This window comes from Meleagris gallopavo, chromosome 10 (genome assembly GCF_905368555.1).
Source record: "Meleagris gallopavo chromosome 10, MGAL_WU_HG_1.1, whole genome shotgun sequence".
Lineage (NCBI taxonomy): Eukaryota > Metazoa > Chordata > Aves > Galliformes > Phasianidae > Meleagris > Meleagris gallopavo.
This window is the reverse complement of record NC_139413.1, coordinates 9,050,933-9,063,390: the sequence shown is the minus strand read 5'-3', so window position 1 is coordinate 9,063,390 and position 12,458 is coordinate 9,050,933. Positions and strand designations below refer to the sequence as shown.

Below are 12,458 nucleotides of genomic sequence, written 5' to 3'. Positions count from 1 at the left end.
TTCTGTTTGGACCAGAATGTAAAATAGAAATGTTAATATCTGGTTTTGCTATTAGATGTGAAGGTGGTGATACAAATGCAAGTAGTGTATTTTCACCTGGTTTGTTCTAGACAATAATCATGCTATTGAATACAAGACCAATTCCTGTTTTCACAAACTTTGCATGTGAGTTTTCCAGATTCAAAGTGAAGTATCTGAATAAGCTGGCATTGGTATGAATAACTTTGTCAAGTCTTCCATTTAATTTTTAGCTTTAGTAAAATATTTAACTGTAAGCTCTTGATTTGAAAACTTTGTTTTTTGTGGGCTTTTTTTTCTTCCTAAAATTATGCAGAGGGAAACAAAAGAAAAACCTTCCAGGATTTTTGTGCTCTTGCTATTTTATTGTTGTTTTTAAACGGCTAAATACTCTCAGCACTGTATCTGTTCTACAAGGACCACATCCTTGGCTTGGCAAACATCCTTAGGAAGAAAGTTACTGCTGGTTGTTTCCTTTGGGCTCTGCAATGCCCACAACATTTTCAGAGATGAAATGGCTCCCAGAAGAATCTTTTTTGGGGATTGTAATGGAGAAGGTCTGATATATCTGTCACAAAGGGCCTATGATCCACCTTATTGTCCATACTATTTCTCTCCTTTCACATCCCATTAATCTTTGAACCTAGAAAGTACACAGACTGCTTTGGTTATGGTCAACTTAGCTTGCAGGACTCTAGAAGCACCTTGTTCTTTTGCACAGTGTACTTGCAAAATGTTTAATTACTATGGGGTCAATGCATCAGAAACATATGAAGAAGTAGAGTTGAACACTATTGGCTCTGTTAGATGTTTGAGAATTTTTTTTCAGAAGGTAAAGCAAGTTCATCTGTTATGTTGGAACATGACAATAAAATAAATTAATATAATTCACAGTTTGAAAATGATTAATCTTTGATGTTTCTGGTCCAAGGGTTTTACTACCAAAACCATAGGAAGTGGATGTACGAGAAACTGTTTTGGCATAGAAGTGATGTTATTAACTTTAAGTGTTTCACTAAGCAAAACCTTTCCTGATAGTGAAGAATGACAAAGAGGAGAAGATTGTACTTATATGAGGGAGCCCTGAGAGGTGTCAGCACAGAGAACTGTTAGAAACCCAGAGTTTTCAAGTTTGACAGGGTTCAAGCATTGTGCCCGCTGTAGATGAGACGTTTGGAGCCAGATTGTCAATCCAAATGCAAGCTGCTCCGTTTCCTGTTTATGCCTGCACAGAGTTACACATCCTGACACGCTTGCCTTCAGCTGCAGGTTTTTCCGCACTCCCTAGGAGATTTCTTCCTTAAAACAGCTTGTTATTTACCATTTAAGTAAGCCATTGGAATTTTGTTAATTCCTGTTTTACTTAACACATGCAAAATGATATCATTAGCTAAAGGAAGATAATGTTAAGGTAGTAAGGGTTACTGATACTACTAATTCAGTGACTGTTGCAAAACAAAATCTGATCGGACAGCCTGAATGTAGAGAACTGATGCCAAGTTTACTGCTTCACAGAGGCCTGGCCTATTGTATATCTGACCTGAGGTTATCAGTAATTAAAACCTGGTCTAGTAATTTCAAAATAACCTTTTGGATAGTAAAAATTTCTGTTTTTCTATCTGTCATAAGGTTAATTAAATATGTTTAGCAGAAGGGATTGCTTGGTACATTTATGAAATTCCTCAGATATTGTTTTTGTTATTCAGCAGTCTAGTTTCTAATTCATCCCTTTTTTTCTTTTTTTTTTCTGCTTGTCCATGTGAACTAAGAACAAAACATACCTGACAAAATTTGCTGTGCTATGTCCTTTCCCCATAAATCAGATTACAGTGAAGAGTAATTCACATTATAGCCAGGTTAACCCTATCAGAGCCCTATTTTGGAGTTCTGCCTTATCTATTTTAGTCCCTTCTTTTAAAAACTGTTTTTTTTCTAAATTTAATTGGCTTTCTTACAGGTAGCAAGGAGTTTCTGTTGATTACCTACATGCCTGGCTTAAAAGCTAAAGGTGAGTAGTGTCTGTGAAAGAAGATGGCTAATTGAATTTTAATTTCAAAAAAAGTTACTTTTATTTAATAAAATTACTGCCAAGGAACTACGTATTCCTCCGCACATCCACCTTTCTGCTGCTTTACTGTAATTTGAAGTCAGATCTTTATCACAAGCTGCGCTGATTTATAACAGCACCAAACTGAAATGGGAAGAAATTTTATTAATCTAACAGTAGCTTATCCCTTAATATAACTGATATATGGCATGAGCAGAGTCAATTTATAACAAAAAGTCAGTATGTTGAACCTGCATAATTGGGAAGAAAAATAGATTGTTATGAAGCTTTTCTGCAAATGGAACAGAATTAGAAGTAATATTTTCATCATATTCGGTATTCAGCATTATTTCAGGGGTCAATTGGCCTAGCTTTAAAGTTAATGACCCTCTTGTCATTGACTCTGTCAAAGAATATATCTTGTGAGATACTTACAGAGATTTTAGCAAAAATATCTAAGCACTCCTAATGAAAACAGAAGTTCTTCATTTGATCACTCATTCATAGTTTGGGAATAATATCATTAAACTCAGTAGAGCGATCTTTGCTTATGGATGTGTTTTATATTGCTATAGTACCTAAATGCTTGCCAAGGATTAATGGATTTTAATTTAACACTTCCACTGTGAGTTAAAAAAATCTCATTGTTTCCATTTTACAGACAATGTTATGCAGCAATGACCATGCTACTTACGGTTTAAGACTGTTTGAGACTTAAGCCCTGGTGATTTCAGGCACAGCCCCCAGGCGGGCTTAGACACTCATCCCTCAAACTTACATACCCAAATTTCACACCTGACACTGATGTCCTGAACTTTTGTCCACTTTTCAACTTCTTCCCTTTCCCTACCAAAAATAAAAAAACAACCTGCAAACAAACCACCCCAGGCCACTAGTCAGCTTTGGAAAGGACATCGGAAAATATCTTTCATATACACGACTGAATGAATTCTTTTTCTCCTGAGGGATGATTATATGTAACGATAGTGTAGAGCTGGGGTTTGGAAATTTGGTTTTAATAGATGTTAAACTAATGACTAAATGCAATCATGTTTATTTCCTATGTTATTTTAGGACAAAAGGGTGACTACAGCCTCTTTCCAGACATTCCCCGTTGTCTTGATAAATTTTGCTAAATAATAGCTGATGAGAGTATTTATATCTTGACTAAAGTGAGTATTGTTTGACTATAATTTTCTATTTTTATCATCATTTATTGTTTGCTTCTTGCATTATAGAGGTACTTGATGTAAATCGCAAAAAAAAAAAAAGTATTTTAAACCTTTTTTTCTCAATTGTCTTTTCAGTAAACACAACATCACAAAAAAACTTTGCAGTACCCAAGTTAACTTTACAATGGCTAAGCAACAATTCCCTTGATGACTGTGTTCACATTGTGAGAAGCATCAACACACATGTTTTGTCTATCAAGCCAGAAGCATATCCCATTTATTAGGGCTTTTCCCCACAGTAATCAAGGCTGAAGACAGCAAAACAGCATTCCATTTAGAGGATAAAACAACAAAATGAACTCAACATTTGTTAAAGCTCTGGTACCAGTTCCTTTTTGCATTATATTCCAATGTGTCTTCAGATTCTTACATTTCTTCAGGTCTTAGAGTTTTAAGGCACTGAAGTTCTAAGCAGAAAAGTACAAGACAGCAGATTAAAATAGCAGAAAGCACTGCTTTATGTAAAGCACCCTAGGTTCAGACTTGTTGCTAGTCATAGCTGGCCTACTAGCCCTGGTTCGCACTAGTTGGGTAAACCTACATATCTCTGCCAAGGTGTGCTTGCAGCATGAAATATCTCAAGTTGTAATTAAATGAATAATGCATGTAAACAGACTTTCCAGATGTTTTTTTTAATGTAACTAATACAAATCTGAGCCTAATTCCTTCCTTTATTTTGGAGATGAAATGGTGTGAAATATTTGTAACTTTAAAAATTTCAAAACGTGATTTGTTTTCCTCTAATGATTGTCACTTTTAAATATATATTTTTTAATTTCATTTATGGCAAAACACAGTTTGAGTACAAGAAACATATCAGTTGCCTTTTCCTGGAGAAAAAGCTGGCTGGCATAAAAGCAAGAAGCTTATGGATTTGGCCAGATGTTTAAAAAAAAAAAAAAAAAAAAAAAAGGTTGCCATTAATTTCAAAAGATTACTTTTCCATTTTCATTGTGCCTGTAGTTGAGAAATGTGATTAGAATCAGCATCACAGAATAATAGAATGCCTTGGGTTGGAAGGGACCTTAAAGATTATTTAGTTCCAACTCCTCTGCCACGGGCAGGGTTGCCATCCTTTAGATCAGGCTACTCAGGATCCCATCCAACTCACCTCCAGAGTTGGGGCATCCACAGCTTCTCTGGGCAACCTCTTCCAGTACCTTACCAGCCTCTGAGTAAAAAAACTTCCTCCTAATATGTAATCTAAGTCTCCCTTCTTTCAGTTTTAAACCATTTCCCTTTGTCCTATCACTATCAGCCTGTGTTTTAAAAAAAAAAAAAAAAAAAAAAAAGTCAATTTCCCTCCTCCTTGTAAGCTCCCTTCGAGTACTGGAAGGCTGCAATGAGGTCTCCCCAGAGGCTTCTCTTTTCCAGGCTAAAGAAGCCCAGTCCTTCAGTCTTCCTTCATGCTGCAGCCTTCTGAGCATCTTTGTGGCCCTCTGAACTCCCTCGAACAGCTTCAATATTAGTCTCACTGTTCTGCACCTTGGAATGGCTTGCTGGAGACTACCACACATTTTTGCTTTATTAAAAAAATAAAATGACATGGCCATATTTTTTAATCCATACCCAATTTTTCTAGGCTTTTTGTACAATTTTCATTGTTTTGGTGATTAGATAGGGGGCTAATTTTGTCATTTTGCTTTGCCTTTGTTTAGTTTCATTTTATATCTGAATTCTTAACCTTTCCATACTTTCAGTGTATTTTTAAATTATTGCAAAAATTCCCCTTCCTTCTCCTGTGGCTAGCAGGAAGCCAGCAGGATACCAATACAGCTTACTCACGGAAATTAAAAACAAAACAATAGGTAAGGAAAATAAAGAAATAGAACAAACAAGAGACACTATCCTCTCTGTTGAAGCTTAATAGGTTCTGCAGTGCTTGTTCAAAATATGGGAGCTTATTGATGCTTACCCAGGAGAGTTTCTACAGAATGTGGCTTCTGGTTGTTTCAGTGTCTGCCATTAAAAGACAGTGTAATACTACTAGCAATGTCTCTGTGCCCATAAAATGGGTAAAAAAGCGGTAAACTGGCAAACAGTGGCCGAGCAGCCCACACTCCATATTCAAGGTGTGATAGTTTATTCAGAAAGACAGTTGGTTTATTTATTCATTTTTGAAGCACAGTTTTGGCATTGATGGGACTCACCAGGCAGGCACAGTTGACTTTGGGCTGTCTGGATGTGCTCATCAATCCCCTCGGTAGGTGAGGCCCATCTTACCCTCTTATCCTACCCTGAGTTGTCTGAACTATCCTGCACTGCTGCTCCCAAGCAGAGCCACAGTGTGTGCTAGAGGAAGACTGCTTTATTGTGCAAAGTCCCAGACAGGAGCACTAACAACTCTTTATTGCCCAAGTATGCCCTGAAGTCCTGCTTGTGCTGTTAAAAGTGGACTTACTAAAGAAACAAAAGGGGAAAGTATGTTTTCCTCCTGGTGTAATTCTAGTAATGTGATTGTGTGATGAAGTTGCCTATTTCTACTTGAATCAAAACAAAGAACCTCAGGTCATCTATTTTAAACATTAAGTTGATAAAATTATTTAATTTTACGTGTAAGTTGTTATCCTCCCATCTTCAAAAACCATTGGTTGTCCACCTCGTTTTCACCAAAGTTGTATTTATTTTATTTTCTTAAATGTTTATTCTAAGCTCATCAGCACCATGGATGTATGGTCAGAGACTTGTATCCAATTTAATGTCTTCACTCTAGACACTGGGAGAAAGAGACTTCTTCATTTGCCACTGACACGTGTGTGAAGAACAGCTCATAACATGATTGAACTCCATTGATTTTTCATAAAAGTTTAATAAGATGATACAGGTCAAAAGCTCTGCAAAATTTGCAATAAATTCCTGTAGTGATCTGAGCAAGACTTGGTGGGGAGAGCTGATACCAGAGGAATTTAAATACAAGTTGAATTACATGGAGGATTAATATTTTTTTTTGGTCTAATCATTGTGAACCTTGGATTCCAGATAATATTTCTAATACTGCATGCCTCTCCTTGTTTGTGTTCTGATTTTCCCTGTGTCTAATTTTTACAGATGACTTGCACATAATGACTCTACCCCTCCAGAAAGAATCTCAGGAAAATGCTCGAATCACCCCCAGAAGAGGAAACCTCAGATTTACATGTGAGTGGGGTGCTTCATTTCTCGCCCATTTTCCCCTGAATATTTACTAACAATAAATAATGAATATGTTTATATCAAGTGAGGCTCAAGCAATGCTATGGTATTTAAGTATGGTGTAACAAGTCAACAATACAGCTCTCTAACAGGTTCCCTGAGCTGGTTACAGCATGGGTCAGGCAGCTTTCAGAGAGTGGCCAGGCAAAAAGTAGAGTGGTTCATCAGATACAATGCAGAAAATATCTCTGCAGAAAGCTCCAATAGCTATTCTAAGGGCTTGAGGGTTCTCCCCCATCCCCTATTCCATGTCAGTCCTTGGGGAAGCCTCAGTGCTGCGCAGCGCTGCTGCTGTGCCTGTGGCCACAGGCAGCTGAAGGTTGATCTGAGTAGTAGCAAAGCCTTTTCATGGCTTTCCTTTATTCCCCAAGGTTGCAGGCTACGGAGGAGCAGGGTATTGATAGAGATAGTGACTGTTCCCCTTGAGGAGGGGCTGCCTTGAGGGCAAGCACTGCTCTATGTGGGGTGCTGTACAGCCCCACCTTTCAGCAGTGTTGTGTGGGTGCAAGTCCTGGGGACCTGACAGAAATAGGATGTTTGAGGTATCTGTGCCTGTGTCCTTGTTTTCCTTTTCAGAAACAGAAGGTGCGTTATTCTTTCCTCCTGTGCTTTGTACACTCTTCCTAGTGCTGACAAGTGCACTGTTTGGTTTTGCGCTCTGTACTGAACTCCAGAGCTCTGTGTGGCTGTACTCAGAGGGAGAGAGTAGCGTGAGCTGTTGGAACCTGGGTTTAGTTATTACCAAAGGATGTTTTAGATTTAAAACCCTCTGGAAAACATTCTTTATAGCTCCCCTGAAGTCCTTTAGCTAGTTCATTGTTTGCTATTGACACCAAAGACATCTGAATATTCCTTAATGTACTGGAATGTCCCAGAGGGTCACCAGTAAGAATTGTGCACTTTTGGGAATGGCACACAGTTTCCTGTGTGTTCCTCTCTATTATCATTGTCACTGTTGACCTATAGGTGAAAAACAGGAAAACAAATTCTCCATTTACTTTATGTGTTGCTTCAGTGCAACAACTACATCCCAGGGTGATCCCCTCTAAGAGCGAAGTATGAACCCAGCACTGGCTGGGGGGCTCTTCAGGAGCCTTACATTGCTTCTTCTCCTGAGCTTATTTCTGCTCTCACTCTTGCTGTGCAGAACTTATTTCTGTATTTGGATTGATGTTTAGGTTTATAGGCTAAAAACTTAACTGCATTTTTCTGTTCATCTTTCAAACTTAGGGATTCTGTATACTGTGCAGTTTTGTGTGTATTCTTTTTTTTTTTTTTGAATTATAGTTCAAGTGAAATGGTAATTTCCATTTTCTCCCTTAAACTCTCCTCTTAGTATCTGGATTTCAGAAAGACAGTGCATCAATGGTTTAGGTGCTGATATTTTATAATTAGTATCTTAGAATTACAATAAGTTGTCATGTAATTTTAATTTATCCAAAATGTGTTTCAGGCTCTAGATCTCTGTGCAAAGTCCATTGCTACTTAAGAATGATATTTATTAGTACTTCAGACATATGATCTGTTCTATTATTTCATTCACGCATGTCTTGATGATGTTTCTATTAGCATCCATTCTGATAGAGGTATTAGGATTAGGAGCTGGTTAGAGGTTTTCAAAAATCAGCACTGTGGAGAGGGTGATACTTTTGCTGTGTCAGCAAGTCAAGGTGGCTCATCAAGCAAAAAGCATCCTCTGAGCTGGGAGGCAGGAAGGGGAGAAGTAGGAGAGGCTCCTGTTGCCATCTCACTGGTGGGTGGGCAGCACAGGGCCCGGCCTCTGCCCTCTGCCTTCCCCCCAGCTCTGCTCTTTGGGTGCTGGTGGAAGCTCAGGGCCCTGGGGTCACCCTGCCCTTGGCTGCACGTTGCTTACTGAGGGGCTAAGCTACTGGACAGGGCAGGAGCTGAAGATTGTTTCCCATTTCTATTCTGCACTTCCAAAAGTACTCTGTGCATTCCCCCAAACCCCTCTGGCACTCTTTTCTATTTTCTTGGCTACATTTTATTATTATCTAAATCTGTTATTTTTTTCCATCTCTGTCAAGACTTCTGATTTTGAACTGTGCCTGTGCAGTTTATCCTCCTGCAGTAATGCCACGACTGCTTGTGTGCTGTGCTTCTGTAGGATTCAGAGCTATGGGAGAATGTGCAATGTTGTGTACCAAAGGAATGGAGGAATATTAGTGTATTGAAACAAAGGGAGATAAAAATTGAATCCAGACTTGCATTTGCCTGCAAATTACAGGAATGTGAACAAGTGTAATTTAATGGAGAATGACTTAACTGTGGCTTGGTAATGATGCACCTTATCCTGTACAATAAAGATGGTTTTACTTCAGACACAGAGGTGATGTGTCACAGAGGGAAAACAGCGTCTCTTGCAGGTAAAGCAGGCAGCCCTCGGGCTGCTGAGGTGCCGGCACGTGCCCTCACCTCCCGGCGGTGCAAGCCCGTGCTGCGCGGCACGACCCGGAGGCCAAGCTGCCCCACGCAGCAGCACCCCCAGCTGCACCCACAGCGGGCGGTCGGACAGGCGCCCGTGGCGGGCGTGGGGAAAGGCGCCCGAACACTCGCGGGAGCTTCAGCGAAACGCTTTGAAATTAAATCTTTTTGTACCTGCTGCCTGGGAGGAGCCGGGCCCTCAGGAAGCAGGTAAGCGAGAAGGCGGTGGGCTCGGCCCGGCTGTAGCTTCTGCGGGGCCGCCAGGGCGGAGCTGGGCCGGGAGGGAGCGCAGCTGGGCGCTTTGCACCGCTGCTATTGTTCTCTGCAAGAATTGGAGCACCTGCGTAATTGTGTTTGAAGTGCTTTAAGTGAAATTAATGAGTAATTTATGAATAAATAATAGGAGGAAAGATTTTCATTGTGGCCATAAAAGTAATTTTGGATTAACCTTTTAAACTTTCACCTCTTTGTGAGGCCCCAAAGAACAGCCAGGCAGTTCTCAATAATTTTTATTTGCACCTTCCCACATAGTTGGCATGGTGGAAAATCCTGTTTCTTTCACCTTAGTTTTGTGTGAGGATTTTTCTTTGTGTTCTTTTTTTCTTGTTGTTATTCCTGTGTTGAGATGATAATTCTGTTTTCTCCTTTTCATTTTTATTTTGCTGCAGAAACTTTGTTTTCACTTCTGTACGTTCTTTTCTATTACTTTCTAGGAGGTGTTCTGCTTTTTGTCTTTGAACTTGTGCAAAATATCCCTTCCCAGATCTTGCGTGCACACATAACCTGGTTTACTTTGTAGACACACAGACGTGTTGGTCAGACTGTACTTGGCATGTTTTTGGCACTAATGCAAGAAAACATCTAGGGAAGGCCATACATCTGTGTAGAATCTGGAAGTAGAATGCAGTGCAATCCTTTGCTATCACAGAAACCAAAGGGTGACATTTTACAAAAGAGGTGATAAGTGTTACTGCCTGCACTGGCTCTAGTCCCGTGATGGGCAATGTCCCTGCCCCAGCACTACACACAGGGCTCAGGTCAGAAGAGCAGGCGCATACCAGCCTTGGCTGCTCCGGCTGTGCATGCTCCAACACAGTAATCTATACTGTGATCTGGCCACTTCTTCCTGAAGCTATGCTGAGGATGTATGTTTTTCCTGAAACGTTGTATTGTATACATAGGATCTCGGTCATGCTGGGTGCTGTAACTGTAACAAAGGGTCTGGGTAAACCCCCACGAAATTTAGGTGAAGTACTAGACAAATTCTTGTAGTAGGGGAAAGCTGGCTTTGCAAATTTAGTCACCAAAGCATCTTTTTCATGTGTGTGTACAAGAGTGTCTTAGGTGGTAGACTGTGAGATAGCTTCTTGGGAATATTGACATGAGTGGGTAGCTGCAGGCTTCTGTCCCTTGTGAACACCATTATATTTGAGAAATTAAAAAAAGAACCCAGACTCATATGATGTAAATAAGTTTGAAAAACACAAAACTTATTTTGAGAGCTTTCTGGCTGTTGCTGTGTTTTGGAGTAATACATTGTCCAAGACATGGCACCGCTATGATGTATTAAACTAATATATCATAAGAGTGCCATAGCTTTGATGATGTATTAATGTAATATATCGTTAAGGTGCCATTGCTCTTTTGATGCATTACTCAAAACATTACAAACTGTTTGGGTTAGTGCACAAGCATCTGTGTGTATAAGGTAGAAGACAGCAACTATTTCTATATTTGAAAGTACAGTGAAATTTAAAAAAAAAAAAATTTTGCATGTGCAAGAGCAGTCTAGAAACTTAGAAAACTGGGAGCCTCTGGAGAGAGGATTGAGCTAGATGGGACCAAAACTGAGGTGGGAGCTGCGTGCTTGAAAGATCTCTGTCTGAAAGCTTTGCTGGGGAGAAAAGAAATTGCCTTTATTAGAACCAATAACAAGTTTTCATTTCCTTTTGAAGAGTAATGTGATACATGCTGTAATACAGGAACAAGTTCAGTATTTCCCAAAATGTGCTGATATGATTCTTCTCAGAGTAATTTTTGCACCTTATCCTACACCTTGTACTTTGCTAACATATTTTCTGGGAAAATGAGGCTGGATAGATTTTATGCAGACATAAAAACTCTTTTGCCTTGAATTTTATTTGCTGGCATTTGTTGTGTATGTCAGCCACTTTCGTTTTCAGAAAGGAGCGTAAGATAGCTGGTTAGCACTGAGCATCTTTCAAAACTCGCTATTACCACATTTTCTGCAATATCTAGTTTTGGACAAGCTTTGGGAAAGCATTCTGAACCAAACTGAAAAACCCCTCGCCCTAAGCTGGATATCAAATTTGACCAAAAGATATTACAGCATGCATTAAATGCCGATGTGATGATGGCAAATATACTGATCTCATGCATTGCTTTCTAACAAAATGTCTGTATGTGTTAAGTGTGCATTTATCCTTCTGAACTTTCTTGCCTTCTGCAAATGCAGTATAAACTAATGGGTGTTGTGGGTGTTACTGACTGGACATATGTCCTTCACTGCACAGCCTAGGTTGTGTTGAAAATCTAGGTCATAAATGCACTAGTCTTGCAATGATAAATTTAAATATTGCTGTTTAGTGTTATTGTCTCAGTTTTGTCACTACTTTTTTGTAGAGCAAGATTTGCCCAAGTGTTGATTTTTTTTTTCTTTTACGGAAGGTTGCAGAGGCATATGTAAAATCCTGTACTTTGAACACATTGAGAAGTGCTTTCAAGAGCATTTCTGGGTACTGAAAAACAACTTCAGTGTAAACTGCTCTTTTGCTCTCTATGTTGAGAGGCATGTAAAAAGCTGCATTTCTCAAGTTGCTTCCTGAGAGTTATTAGCCAGGACAATATGCAACTTTACCCAGTTTTTTACATCCTGCTATATTGACCGCTAGATGGCGTTGATATTGTTAAGATAAGTGGGGAAGAGATGGATGGTGCTAAAACCTCCTCTCTTCAATGGCCCCCAACTTCCTTCCTGCCATTCAAAAAGCCCAACCAGACAAGAAAATTCTCAAGTACCCATAGTTAAGGCTGTATCTTAATTTTGAAGAGTTGCTCACTGACAGCACGGTGACTACAGAAATGATGACATAGTTCATGTACTCATATGCGGAAGATTTCTGTTCCCAAATAATTTTCAGTTGACTGAGCGCAGGGCAGGCAAACAGCTCAGATTGCATCTGCAGCAACCTCAGACATAGCCCAAGGAAGGCAGTGGTGTTGGAATGTGCTTGCTTGCACTCTGATGCAGTCATCATGCTTAGTGGGTTACTATTTTAATTATTATTATTATTTTTTTGTGTCCTGATAACAATCTCCATAATACATGCATTGCTCTGAAAGTAATGCCTCCTATTTTTTTCATGGGAAACTACAACAGAGACAAAGAGCACAGTAATGCTATTTGATAGAGCAATTTCTCAGCTACAAAACACTATTTTTTCAACATAGTCACCACCATTAGCTGTGCATTTTTGCTAGTGATGAACAAGAGCCTGCATACCACA

General features: G+C 39.5%; 1 long non-coding RNA gene across 1 annotated transcript in view; it reads left to right on the top strand.

Annotated features, from left to right (window-relative positions):
* LOC104912303 (uncharacterized) overlaps positions 1 to 12,458 on the top strand; it is a 118,285-nt gene that overhangs the window by 38,211 nt on the left and 67,616 nt on the right. Inside the window, exons 2-4 of the long non-coding RNA XR_004160745.2 lie at positions 1,976 to 2,026; positions 3,140 to 3,237; positions 6,346 to 6,435. This is a non-coding gene — a long non-coding RNA (uncharacterized LOC104912303). The remainder of the gene's footprint in view (positions 1 to 1,975; positions 2,027 to 3,139; positions 3,238 to 6,345; positions 6,436 to 12,458) is intronic.